We start from the raw sequence: 11,232 nt of genomic DNA on the forward strand, positions 1-11,232 counted from the left end.
ACTACTTTTTAATTGTTTAGAAACCCTGTCGAAAAAAGAAATAGTATTACTCTGGTATGACTTGTTCTAGTGGAAGACATACTGACTTCTGTTTCCTTTTCTATATGTTTATTAATCATTCTCCTAATATATTTTAGAATTTACCAAGACTCAAAACCACTGGTTTATATTTTGCAAACTCAATTTATTCTCTTCCTTTTTTTGAAAATTGGGATAGCATTGGACCATCTTTAGTCTTGTGGAATTCTCCATGATCTTTCAAATATTATTGATGGTGGCTCAAAACTCATATCTTTTAGTTCTTTTGCTATCTGAGGATGCATTTCATTGGGTTGCCTAAGTTGAACGTGGTATGGGTAACTAAGCTGTAAAATTCCCCATTGACCATTTTTATTCTAACCTTTTCAGTTCAAAGTCATTCTCCTTGCAGAGAAAATATTTAAAATAATATTTGAGTCATCTATCAACAACCAGGTCTCTTTTCATTTGCATAATAGTCTCTCTTCTTAATCTTCCCCCTTTTCTCTATTTAATTAAAAAAACTCATGGTAGGTACAATATGGAAACAAAGTAAAGACTGACGGAGTGCTATCTGTGGGGTGGGGGTGGGGGGAGGGAAGCAAGATTGGGGGAAAACTGTAAAACTCAAATAATATCTTTAATAAAAATTTAAAAAAAGAAAAAACTCATGGTATACATACAAGCAAATTCTAGTTATTATGAATTATTGTATTTATGTTTGTGATAGATTTAAAGCAACTCCATGGAATTAAGTATATATTGTGGTTCCTTCCTTTGGGATAGATATACTTTGGCTTCTTGTTATAGGATTTGTATAAGACAGCAACTCCTGACTGGTTCCTAGGTCTAGGGCTGTATGGAATGGAGTTTCATCAAAGAAGATGGAGAGCCCAGAGGGGCTGCCCACTTAGTGACTATGAGAGGGCCTGAGGAGACTGTCTTTCTCTCTTCTTTCAGAATGCATCCTGCTCCAGCTCTCTGTTGGACTTCAGTCAATCTAGAGAATCACTGCCTTAGCAGGAATAATAGTCAATAGCGCAAGCACATCCCAACAGCATGTGCTTGAGCGGTGAGAGCCTGGGTTCCAACTGTCTTCTGCTTTGGTGTGGAGATCTGAATGCAGGTCTTCAAATAGCAACCAGTGATCCTGAGAAATGGACATTTCCCACAATGGTGGTGACCTCATGTGCTCAAGAGTTCCTGGGTCTGTGACTGTGACATACCCAGTATGAAGTCATTCTGAAGATTCCTACCATGGTGGGGTCATTGTAAGTCTGAAAGAACTAAAGAAACCTTACTGAGCTGACCAGAACATCTGGAGTCACTTGAATAGCACAGGTCGGAAGTGGAGGTACTGTTCAACAGTCCCAGTAAGTGTCTTTCTCTTTTGGGAGAATATAATGAAGGTGAGGAGTTACTGTTTAAAGCAGTTAGGCGATATAGTGGAGGGAGGGTGGGTTTCAGAGTCAGGAAGACCCGAGTCGACTCAGGGAAAATCATTCAACCTGCCTTAGACATAATTTTCTCATCAGTAAAATGGGAATAAAAATAACACCTACCTTACCTCATAGGGTTGTAAGGATTAAATGAGATAATAAATGTAAAGCTCTTGGCAAACCTTAAAGCCTGATATAAATATCATTAGGTTTTAAATAACTCATGTGTACTTAGGAGTCTTTTAAGTCTTAAATAATTATGCTGTAGCAAATGATATAGTTATTTGAGTATGATTTCTGAAAAGGATCATTACTTTTTTGTGAGATGCTCAAAATAAGTCTAGCAATTAGGTGTTAGCTAGTCCAGGAGTCTGGGTTCAAATTTGGCCTCTGACACAACCCTGTTAACCTCCGTTTCTTACCTATAAAATGAGCTGGAGAAGGAAGTGATAAATCACTCCAGTCTCTTTGCCAAGAAGACTCCAAATGGGGTCATGTAGACTCATACATGACTAAAACAACTTATCGACAACAAAGATATAAGTTCTATTTAAACTTTATTTAGAGATTTTTCCTGGAATTCCATGTTGGGGATAGAGTCAGAGAATGAAAAAAGCCTGCCTCTGAAGAACATACTGTTTCTAAGAGACAAATTGACCTGATTATGGTTCCAGAACTGGAAGCAGGAGGAGGATATGAGAGATACATGTGCCAGTCTGGCTTGAGAGCAAACTGAAGGATGGTTAAAGCCAGGGCTAGATGCAGTGGGAAACTGAGGCAAACACTCCTTAGGAAAGTAGTCACTATGTGCTAGGCAGGCACTGTGGTAATGCTGGAAATACAAATACAAGCAAAAAAGAAAAGATAACCCTGCCCTCAAGGAGCTTACAATCTTTTAAGGGAAGACCACCTATAAAAGAAGTTGAAAAAGTGAGTGGAAGAGGGGGGATGCATCAAATGAGGGAACATCAAGGAGAATACAGATTGAAACCTGTTGAGAATGAAGAGACAGCCAACCTTAAACAGAGGCTCTGGGAAGAGCCATCTAATCAGAAGACAAAAGACGGAGTAGTAGATGGCCCATCCATTCTGCAGAGCAAGTTGCAATTATGCTAAGAAAATGACTAGGTGCAGCTAGGTGATGCAGTGGATAGAGTACCGGCCCTGGAGTCAGGAGGACCTGAGTTCAAATCCAACCTCGGACACAATGATTACCTAGCTGTGTGGCCTTGGGCAAGCCACTTAACCCCACTACCTTACAAAAAAAAGTGACTAAAATGTCCACAACCCTTTGTACCAGAGAGCCCACAACCTCCAAAGAGGTTGATCAATCAACAAGCACATCTATGTGCCAGTCATCATGCTAGGCCCTGGGGATACAAGCCTAGCCCCTACTTACAAGAAGCTTACAATCTAATAAAAAGAAAGGTCCCATATATAACACAGTATTTGTAGCATTACTTTTTTTGTCGTAACAAAGAACTAGGAACAAAATACAGTCAATCCTTATTATTTGAATATTTTGCATATGAAGATTACTTTATTAGCTAAAATTTGTTTATAACCCTAAATTCAGTACTCACTCCTCATTTGCAGACATGCGCAACAGTAGTCACTCAACCAACACGTTCTCAGCTGAGTTTGACCAAGGAGACGCTGTGCCTCATTGCTTTAGCTCATGCTGTAAACAAGTGTCCTTTTTGGTCTATTTGGTGCCACATTTTTCACATTTTTGTCCTTTTTTTTTGTAGGTCTTTTTGCTGTTTATAAAGGTCCCCAAAATAGTGCTGAAGTGATGTTTAGTGTTCCTAAGGCTAAGAAGACTGTGAGGTGCCTAGAAAATATGTTAGCTAGATAGCTACACTTCCTTCAGGCATGAGTTATAGTGCCCTTGGCTGAGCTCAATGCTAATGAATAAACAATACAGAACATTCAGAAAAAGGAAAAGGAAATTCACCAGTCTGTACATGAGGCTGCTCTGGAAAGTGTTAAAGTACACTTGCAGGAACCCAAGTCTGTATTTCCCATAGGACCAGTCATTTGCTATTCACTAGTAAGTGTTCAAGGCAACTTTATAGAACATATATTAGCGGGGGCTACTAAGAAGTTCTACTAAGAACAATTAAAATCAACTGTTCTGTAAAAGCCCAATGACAGACTAATGGCTAAACAAGTTGTAGTACATGAATGTAGGGGTATCACTATGCAATGAGAAGAAATGATGAAAATGATGATTTCGGAAAAACAAGAGAAGCCCTTTGTGAACTGATACAAAGTAGGCCAGGAACCTACCAGGAAAATAATGTGTACAATTAACAATGTAAATGGTAAGAACAACTGAAACAATGCTGGGATGACCAGGTCTTATATGGGGAAAGAAACCTTCTTTGCAGAAGTTGAGGACTAGGAGTTTCCGGGTTTCAGATATCAGACTTTTGCAGTGTTTTTGTTTGTTGGTTAAACTTTTTCCCTCTTTTCATTTTTTGTTATAAGGGTTAGTAGTCTTAGAGGGAAAGGGCAGAGTGATATCTTGAAGAATGCAAATGAGATAATAGATATCAATAAAATTTCATAATCCAGAGAAGAACATTCTTCCATGAATGCTCTCCCACCTACCTAGGGCTATAAGAGCTGGTGGGACTAGGGGTTGCACTTACCAACAAATACATGACTGTAATACATATATACATATATATATATATTACATACAATATCATTGTTTTTATTATTATATACAATAATATCCCTGTATGACAATGAAATATATGTCACACATAGAAAAATTTCAATAAATCTGTTACAATAGTATGGGAAAGCTTTCACAAGGATGAGAAAGGGTATTGAATACATTACAAAAGCCAGGATGTCTGGTTATTGTGTAAACTGAAAAGATGCCAGTCTATTCTACAAGAAGCTGAAGGATAGACAAAAGGAAAGGTAATTAGAAAGGAATTTGACTAATTTCTGAGCTAAATGAAACCCCTCACCGGACTTCAAGTTGCTTTTCTGGGAGGGAAAAGGTGGGGGTCAAAGTTGTTAACTTAGCTCAAACTGGTGCACCTGCTTAATGAGGGGAGGCTGTGTCCTAAGAATGTACCCCCGATGATTGAGGACCTATCAGGACTCAAAGGGCAGGAGCAGGGGTCTTCTATATAATTTTGTATATTATGAGGATTTGGGGTGTCTCTCACTAAGGGGCACCTGTGTCTTGCAAGAGCCATTAATAAACAGATTAATTCTTCCCATGCTCCAGTAAGCATTGTCTCCTTTTTATTTTATTTATTTATTTATTTTTGCTATTTAGGGCCAATTTCTCCTTCCCACAAATCAGCATAGTAGAAGGAAAGTTTGGAGTGGTTCCAGGCTGGGAGCTCAGCTCTGGGGTGGGAGGAGAATATGATGGCCTGTTTATAGCAACCTTGGGGGTTCATGCGGGTTTGCAGAGTCTCTAAGGTGACCCTGGAGAAGAGTGAGGGAAAGAGCACTCCTGTTACTGATTTAAGCAGTTCCCCATTTCTTTTCCGGGGTTCTCTTTGGTGAACCTCTGATAAACTTGAGATCCTGGAGTTAACTGGATGGAGTGTTGGAACAATTAAAGAAGAAGGAACTGTAGAAATGATCCTATAAGGCAGGAAGGTACTGTTTGCAGTAGAAGTCTTCATTCCAGGTAGACAAGTCCAGCCCTTAGGACAGGTTACTGGGAGTGTTGCCCCAGAGGTGGGGAGAAAATCCTGGAGATAGGAGGCCTAGGGTTAAAAAGGAAGGCACAGAGGGGAGAAGAACCCTTTCCAAGGATTCCCCAGGAGAGTTCACTGGGGCAAATGCTATCTAGTTGGGATAGCAGAAGTGCTATCAGGGAGAAAGAGAGAGGTAAATTAATCAAATACTGCTGTTTTGAATGGCCTCATACCCCCATTCAAGGGCAGTCTATGTGTGGCCAAGATACAGGTCAGATGAAGAGTGGGTGTGCAAAATTTTAAATATTTTTTGTGAATAACAAAGTTGTTGGTGTGAATGTGTCATTTTATAGGAGCAAATAGAAACCCAACTTATTAATCACACACATTCACACCAACAAAACTAAAAAGCATATTTAATAAAGTGATTATAAAACAGGTAGAAATAAATCAGTTTTACAGCAAAAGTAATAAGACCTAATATAATAAAAAGAAGAGCAAAGCCTACATAAACATAAATATTAAGAGAAAACATCACCATTTGGGGGAGCTTCAACAACTGAATCAACAGTAGCCAGGGTACAGCATCCAGAGACCTGATTGGGAAGGTCCCAAGGCAGAGCATCCTCTCCATGGGTGAGACTCTAATTAGGCTAAGGTCTAATTAGATCTTATATAGCTTGAAAACAAAGAAAAGCTTTTTGCCAATTTGCTGTGGAGTAAAACCAAATTTTCCAGGTTGTCTGAGGAGGGAGCCATCTCTCCCCAAACCCCAAGAATTATTCAGTAATGGCTAATTTCTTTTTTAGGTTTTTGCAAGGCAAATGGGGTTAAGTGGCTTGCCCAAGGCCACACAGCTGGGTAATAAGTGTCTGAGATCAGATTTGAACCCACGTACTCCTGACTCCAGGGTTGGTGCTTTATCCACTGTGCCACCTAGCCACCCAGTAATGGCTAATTTCTAGAAAGATAGGCAATGTTAATCAAGTATGGCCTTGAGAGTCTGGCCAGGACCTGTCACAATGTTCAGTACTTCTTTTAAATACTCAAACTGTTTAAAATATATGCATAAGATCAATCCTGCTCATCTCCCTTCCCCGTACATCAGGGGTGAATTGGGGGTCAGTAATTCTCTGTACACCAGAGGTAAATTGAGGGTCAGTAATTCTTTATAGCTAAACTATAAGGCCTTGCCATGGAAAATCTTATATCTTATGTATTAACCATACAGAAACATAGATGGGATCCTCTGGCAATATTGCCTCTGCCCTACATTCCATCCCCTGGCTCTCAGTCTCAGAAGTCTTTGACCTTGTTTCCAATACAAGAGGTGCCAAGGAGGGGGAATAGGGTATGTGAATGTCCCTTTAGGTACATCAGAAGTCAAGGCATTCAAAAAAGAGATGAAATCATTAGTAGAGGATCTAATGGGATTATCTGACCAACTGGGACAATTCTTAGGGCCCAACCTCTTCACTCAGGAAGAATTAATGCCAATCTTGAATGTCTCTTCATGGGGGAAGAGAGAGAAATGATTAGGAAGCACTCATGGAGGGGTGGGAGAGGAAACATCCCTTAGCCCTAGAAGCTCTGTCTGCAGAAGTTAAATACCCTAATGTAGATCTAGGCTGGGATAATAATGACCCAGCTCAGAGGAGACATATGCAGGATCTGAGGGACCTTATTATCTTATGGATCAAGGAGGCCATCCCCAAGTCCCAAAATCCAAACAAGGCTTTTGAAGTATTCCAAGAAAAGGATGAGATACCTTCTAGATGTCTTGAGAGAATGAGGGAAAAATGTGAGAAAATAATCAGTTTTGGATCTCCAGGATCTTGTGACAGAAGGCATGCTGAGGGTAAACTTTGTCACCAATGCCTGACGTGATATTAATAAGAAATTGCATGGGGTGGCTAGGTGGCACAGTGGATAGAGCACCAGTCCTGGAGTCAGGAGTACCTGAGTTCAAATCCAGCCTCAGACACTTAATAATTACCTAGCTGTGTGGCCTTGGGCAAGCCACTTAGCCTCATTGCCTTGCAAAAAAACCCAAAAACCTAATTAAGAAAAAAGAAATTGCAGAAATTAGAAAGATGGAATGCTCGACCACTTGAGGAACTATTAAGGGAGGTGCAGAGAATTTACATCAGGAGAGAGGATGAAAAGCAGAAAATGAAAGCCACAATGATGGTTCAGGCTGTTAGAGAGACAGTTAAGGGAGAGAAAGGGAAATGGAGTGGACAGGATGAATGTTTTAAATGTGGTAGAGTAGGACATTTAAAAGAGAATGCGAATCGTGCCTTGTGTGACTGAGGACTAGGAAACACAGAGGCCCTTGTTCCTCAAGCCCAGTCAAGAGCCCCCGGTAAGCCTGAGGGTTGGGGACTCCGGAGAAGAGCCCTCTGGAGTCTGTGTATTTGTTCTATGGCCTGTCTTGTGTATGTCTCTGGGTTAGGTATTTCTGGGTCTGGGGACTCCGTCTAAGTTTTTAAACTGTGGGGGAGCTGGAAGCTGGACCAAGTAGTTTCAGAAGGCAGGGGAAGGAGAAAGTAGGTTGGCAGCATCCCCCTGGCGGAGGTCAGCCCCTCCCTCACTGAGCCGGTGATAGTGGTGCTGCTGTGTAGAGTTACAGAGAAAAAGGGAGGGGGGCTCTTACAGTAAACTGGGGGAACTGGGAGTTGATCCCAAGAGAGGAGAGAGGAGGAGGATCTGCAGTTCTCAGTGTCCCCCTGGTGGAGATAGCCCCTCCCTCACTGAGCTGGCAGTAATGGTGCTGGTGGATGGAACTGGAGAGAGGGGGAGACTCTTACAGAGAAAGCTGTGCAGAGGGGAGAGTTTAAAAAGGAAGAGAGAGAATTTGAAGGGAGATGCTGATTAAGATTGAGAAGTTATAAGAGGGATGATTTCTACTTTAACTCTAAATGTGAGTCTAGCTGAGGAATGTCCCACCCACCCATAGTGGAGGAAGGGGCAGGAGACTTAGCCTTAAAAGGAAAGCGACCCCGCCACAGGTGGGATATGTGATTGGGAAAGGAAGAAAATATAAAATCCATGGGTTAGAAGTCACATTTATTGAAAGGAAATCATGTTTAATGGATGTCTCTGCTCTGGCCACATGGCCTAAGAGTGATGACTCTCGCTGTTTTTAAGGTTTCTGAACTGAATTTCCGGGAATCACTCTGAGGGCTTTAAAAAGAAGGTTATTAGGGGCGGCTAGGTGGTGCAGTGGATAGAGCACCGGCCCTGGAGTCAGGAGTACCTGAGTTCAAATCTGTCCTCAGACACTTAATGATTACCTAGCTGTGTGGCCCTGGGCAAGCCACTTAACCCCATTGCCTTGCAAAAACTAAAAAAAAAAAAAAAGGTTATTGGTACTGTTACAATTCTGACAAAATTTGTACAGAATATAATTAAATAACCTAGATTGTTAAAGTAGTTTGGGATTTTAAACTTTATTGTAACACCTTTAGGTTAAAGGAAAGTTGTATCGCATTACTAAGAAGAAAAATACTTATATTATCAGGGACATCTACCAATTTATTTTGGAAAAAACTCTAATTCATTTTAATGTTAAGCCTAATAATGCTAACAATTGTATTTTTATTTTGAATGGAGTTTTTGGAATGTGAACTCTGGTTTCTCTGTATTAGGTACACTAATCAAACCAAACTGTTGGGAAGTTTAGTTGTAATTGCATTTGGGTTAAATGTATTATGTATGGATTGGATTCTGAGAGGTTCTGGGTAAAGCAGTCTGGAAGCCAAAAGTGTAAAGATAGTAGGATACTCATTTTTGCTCTTGTTCTAAGGGAACACAATGTTTAAATAATAATTTTATGTTTAATGTAAATTAATAATGTATGTTTAACTTTAAAGAAGTCAAGAATGTGGACTTTTCTTTGGTAACTGCAGACAGCTGAGGTGGGGGGCTCTGAACAAGTAAGTAAGGTAACATTGCTGAGTAAGATGTATTTATCAGTTATGTGATATTCTTTTGTAACTGCAAAGAGATTATATTTGCAATATTTAGTTATCTCTTGTGAATATATGTTATTTAAATACTGTATTGTTAAAGCCTGGGATTAACATCTGATTTCTTTGAAGGACAATTAGGGAAATATTAAAAATTATGACCCCTTCTGGAATAGATCTGTGGGTTTACGAATAATGTAATAATGGAAGGATTACTTTGTACAATATAGTAATTTGTGTGTAATTCTTATTACTGTTTTGTTTTATTGGAATTAATAACACATGTTGGAAATATAGAGTCACCTAAGATGTTCTAATGGTTTTAAAGAATTCTGAAAGTAATAATTTATATGTTAAGGATGGCTAGTAGCTAAACAAGTTTATGTATCGAAGTCTCTAGCTATGTATATGTGAATTAGGAATATTTTAGAGGTATGTATTCCAAAACTGTGATTGTTTGCTTTGAAGTAAAAGCACCGATGTAATATGAGAAAGATAAATACAAAATAATTTGAGATTTTTCTGTGACAATATTTAGCTTAGGTAATCTCCTGGCAAAAAGGATGTATTTATTTGTTGTAAAATACAACAAGCTAGAAGGAGGGTTATCTAGCCAAGGGAATCCGATATGCCATGTTTATATAGAGATAGAGTAGATATAATTTCAGACAAAGGGATGTCTCTAGTCAGAGTTAGGAGATGAGGCATGTAGGGCCAGTGAGTCAGAATTCCTGGTTTTAGCAAAGACCCAGGAAAGACATTCAGCTTTAGGTAGAGGGTTTCATTAATTGGGACTCCATTAAGACTACAATCAGAATTTAGTGCATCGATCTCACTGGAAGTTCTAATTAGGTAAAACAACTATTTTAGATCACGGGACCTTTAATCAATTTTCACTTTTTCTGTCAGATACCAGGATGTTCAGCAAAAAGGAAATGTTACTGGGTCAATGTGTTGTTCTTGGAGCCAAGGAAGCCAATGAGCTGAAGATGTCAAGTGACAGGGATGCATAGTTGAAGGGGTAGCTTCTCAGTATGGCCTGAGGCTGGGACCCTTTTGATTTGATTTCCCCAAAGTGACTTATACTTGAAAAAATAAATCTGGTCTGACACTTGACTACCCCACATGACCTCTGCCTGAACACTGACATTCAATAATTATATCTATAAAGGAATTTTTCTTTGATGTCCTGAATCTTTATAGTTCCTAAGCAAACCAGAAAAAGAAGTTGTAGGTAAATTAGATTTAATAGCCAGAGATAGGTAACGTGCATGACTCTGACACCTGCTATCAGCTACATGTTAAGATAGGAATTAAGTTTCCTTAATTTTTATGTTAGAGGGAATATTTAGGTAAGAAGAAGAAAGGGAAATTCTTAGGAGAATTACAGTTTCAAGGTCTAGTTTAAGAAAAGGAATATGAGCCAGATAAGTATATCAGGAAGAGGAAAATCTATGGTATAATTGGGGGTATTTTTGGGAAAAATTCATTAGGTTAAGGATGTTTGAGTCATTATTGTAAATGAGAGCAAAAGGTTTAAGACTGTTACAAGCTTAAGTCAATATGATAATTCTCATTGGAAGTTAGCTCATGTAGTAAAATACTTATGGGAGTTATTGTGTTAAAGCAAAATATATATATATATATATATATATATATATATATATATATATATATGCCAATGATAGTAAGTAAGGTAAAATTGAAATTGTAATAAGCTCCAGAATCTCATGATTTTGTGATGGAAAACATGTTTTTGAACTGAGTAAAATGTTAAGCAGTTCCTTTACCAGAAGACAAGGTCTCAGCAAGTCACCTGAGCTGGAGAGGACTTTTTGGAGCAGATTCAGAAGATGCAGAAGGATATCAGGTGTCTCCAGGGAAGAAAAAGAGAAGAGAAACACTGGACCAGCTCATCTCTACCATCTCTTACCTCTGTGTACATTTTTTAGTCAGGGGGTCTGTACCTGTAACATCCCCTTGATTCTCCAAGTGTGACACCCCTACTTATGCCTCTTTCCTTATGGAAAGGAGGAGGAGAGGCAGGGTGAAGATGTTCTCCACTGGGAGAAAAGGAGGTTGAAATTATCGGGTGGCATGATCATATCCTATGTAAGGCTGTATATC

The 11,232-nt window shown here is 39.3% G+C and overlaps 1 long non-coding RNA gene across 1 annotated transcript; it reads left to right on the forward strand.

The window, feature by feature from the left end:
* Positions 1–841: 841 nt before the first annotated feature.
* Positions 842–10,221, forward strand: LOC141497279 (uncharacterized). Its single transcript, XR_012471277.1, has 2 exons — positions 842–1,391; positions 10,015–10,221. It is a non-coding gene; the product is annotated as an uncharacterized LOC141497279 (long non-coding RNA).
* The last annotated feature ends 1,011 nt before the right edge of the window (positions 10,222–11,232 follow it).

Source organism: Macrotis lagotis, chromosome X (assembly GCF_037893015.1).
Source record: "Macrotis lagotis isolate mMagLag1 chromosome X, bilby.v1.9.chrom.fasta, whole genome shotgun sequence".
Taxonomy (NCBI): Eukaryota; Metazoa; Chordata; class Mammalia; order Peramelemorphia; family Peramelidae; genus Macrotis; species Macrotis lagotis.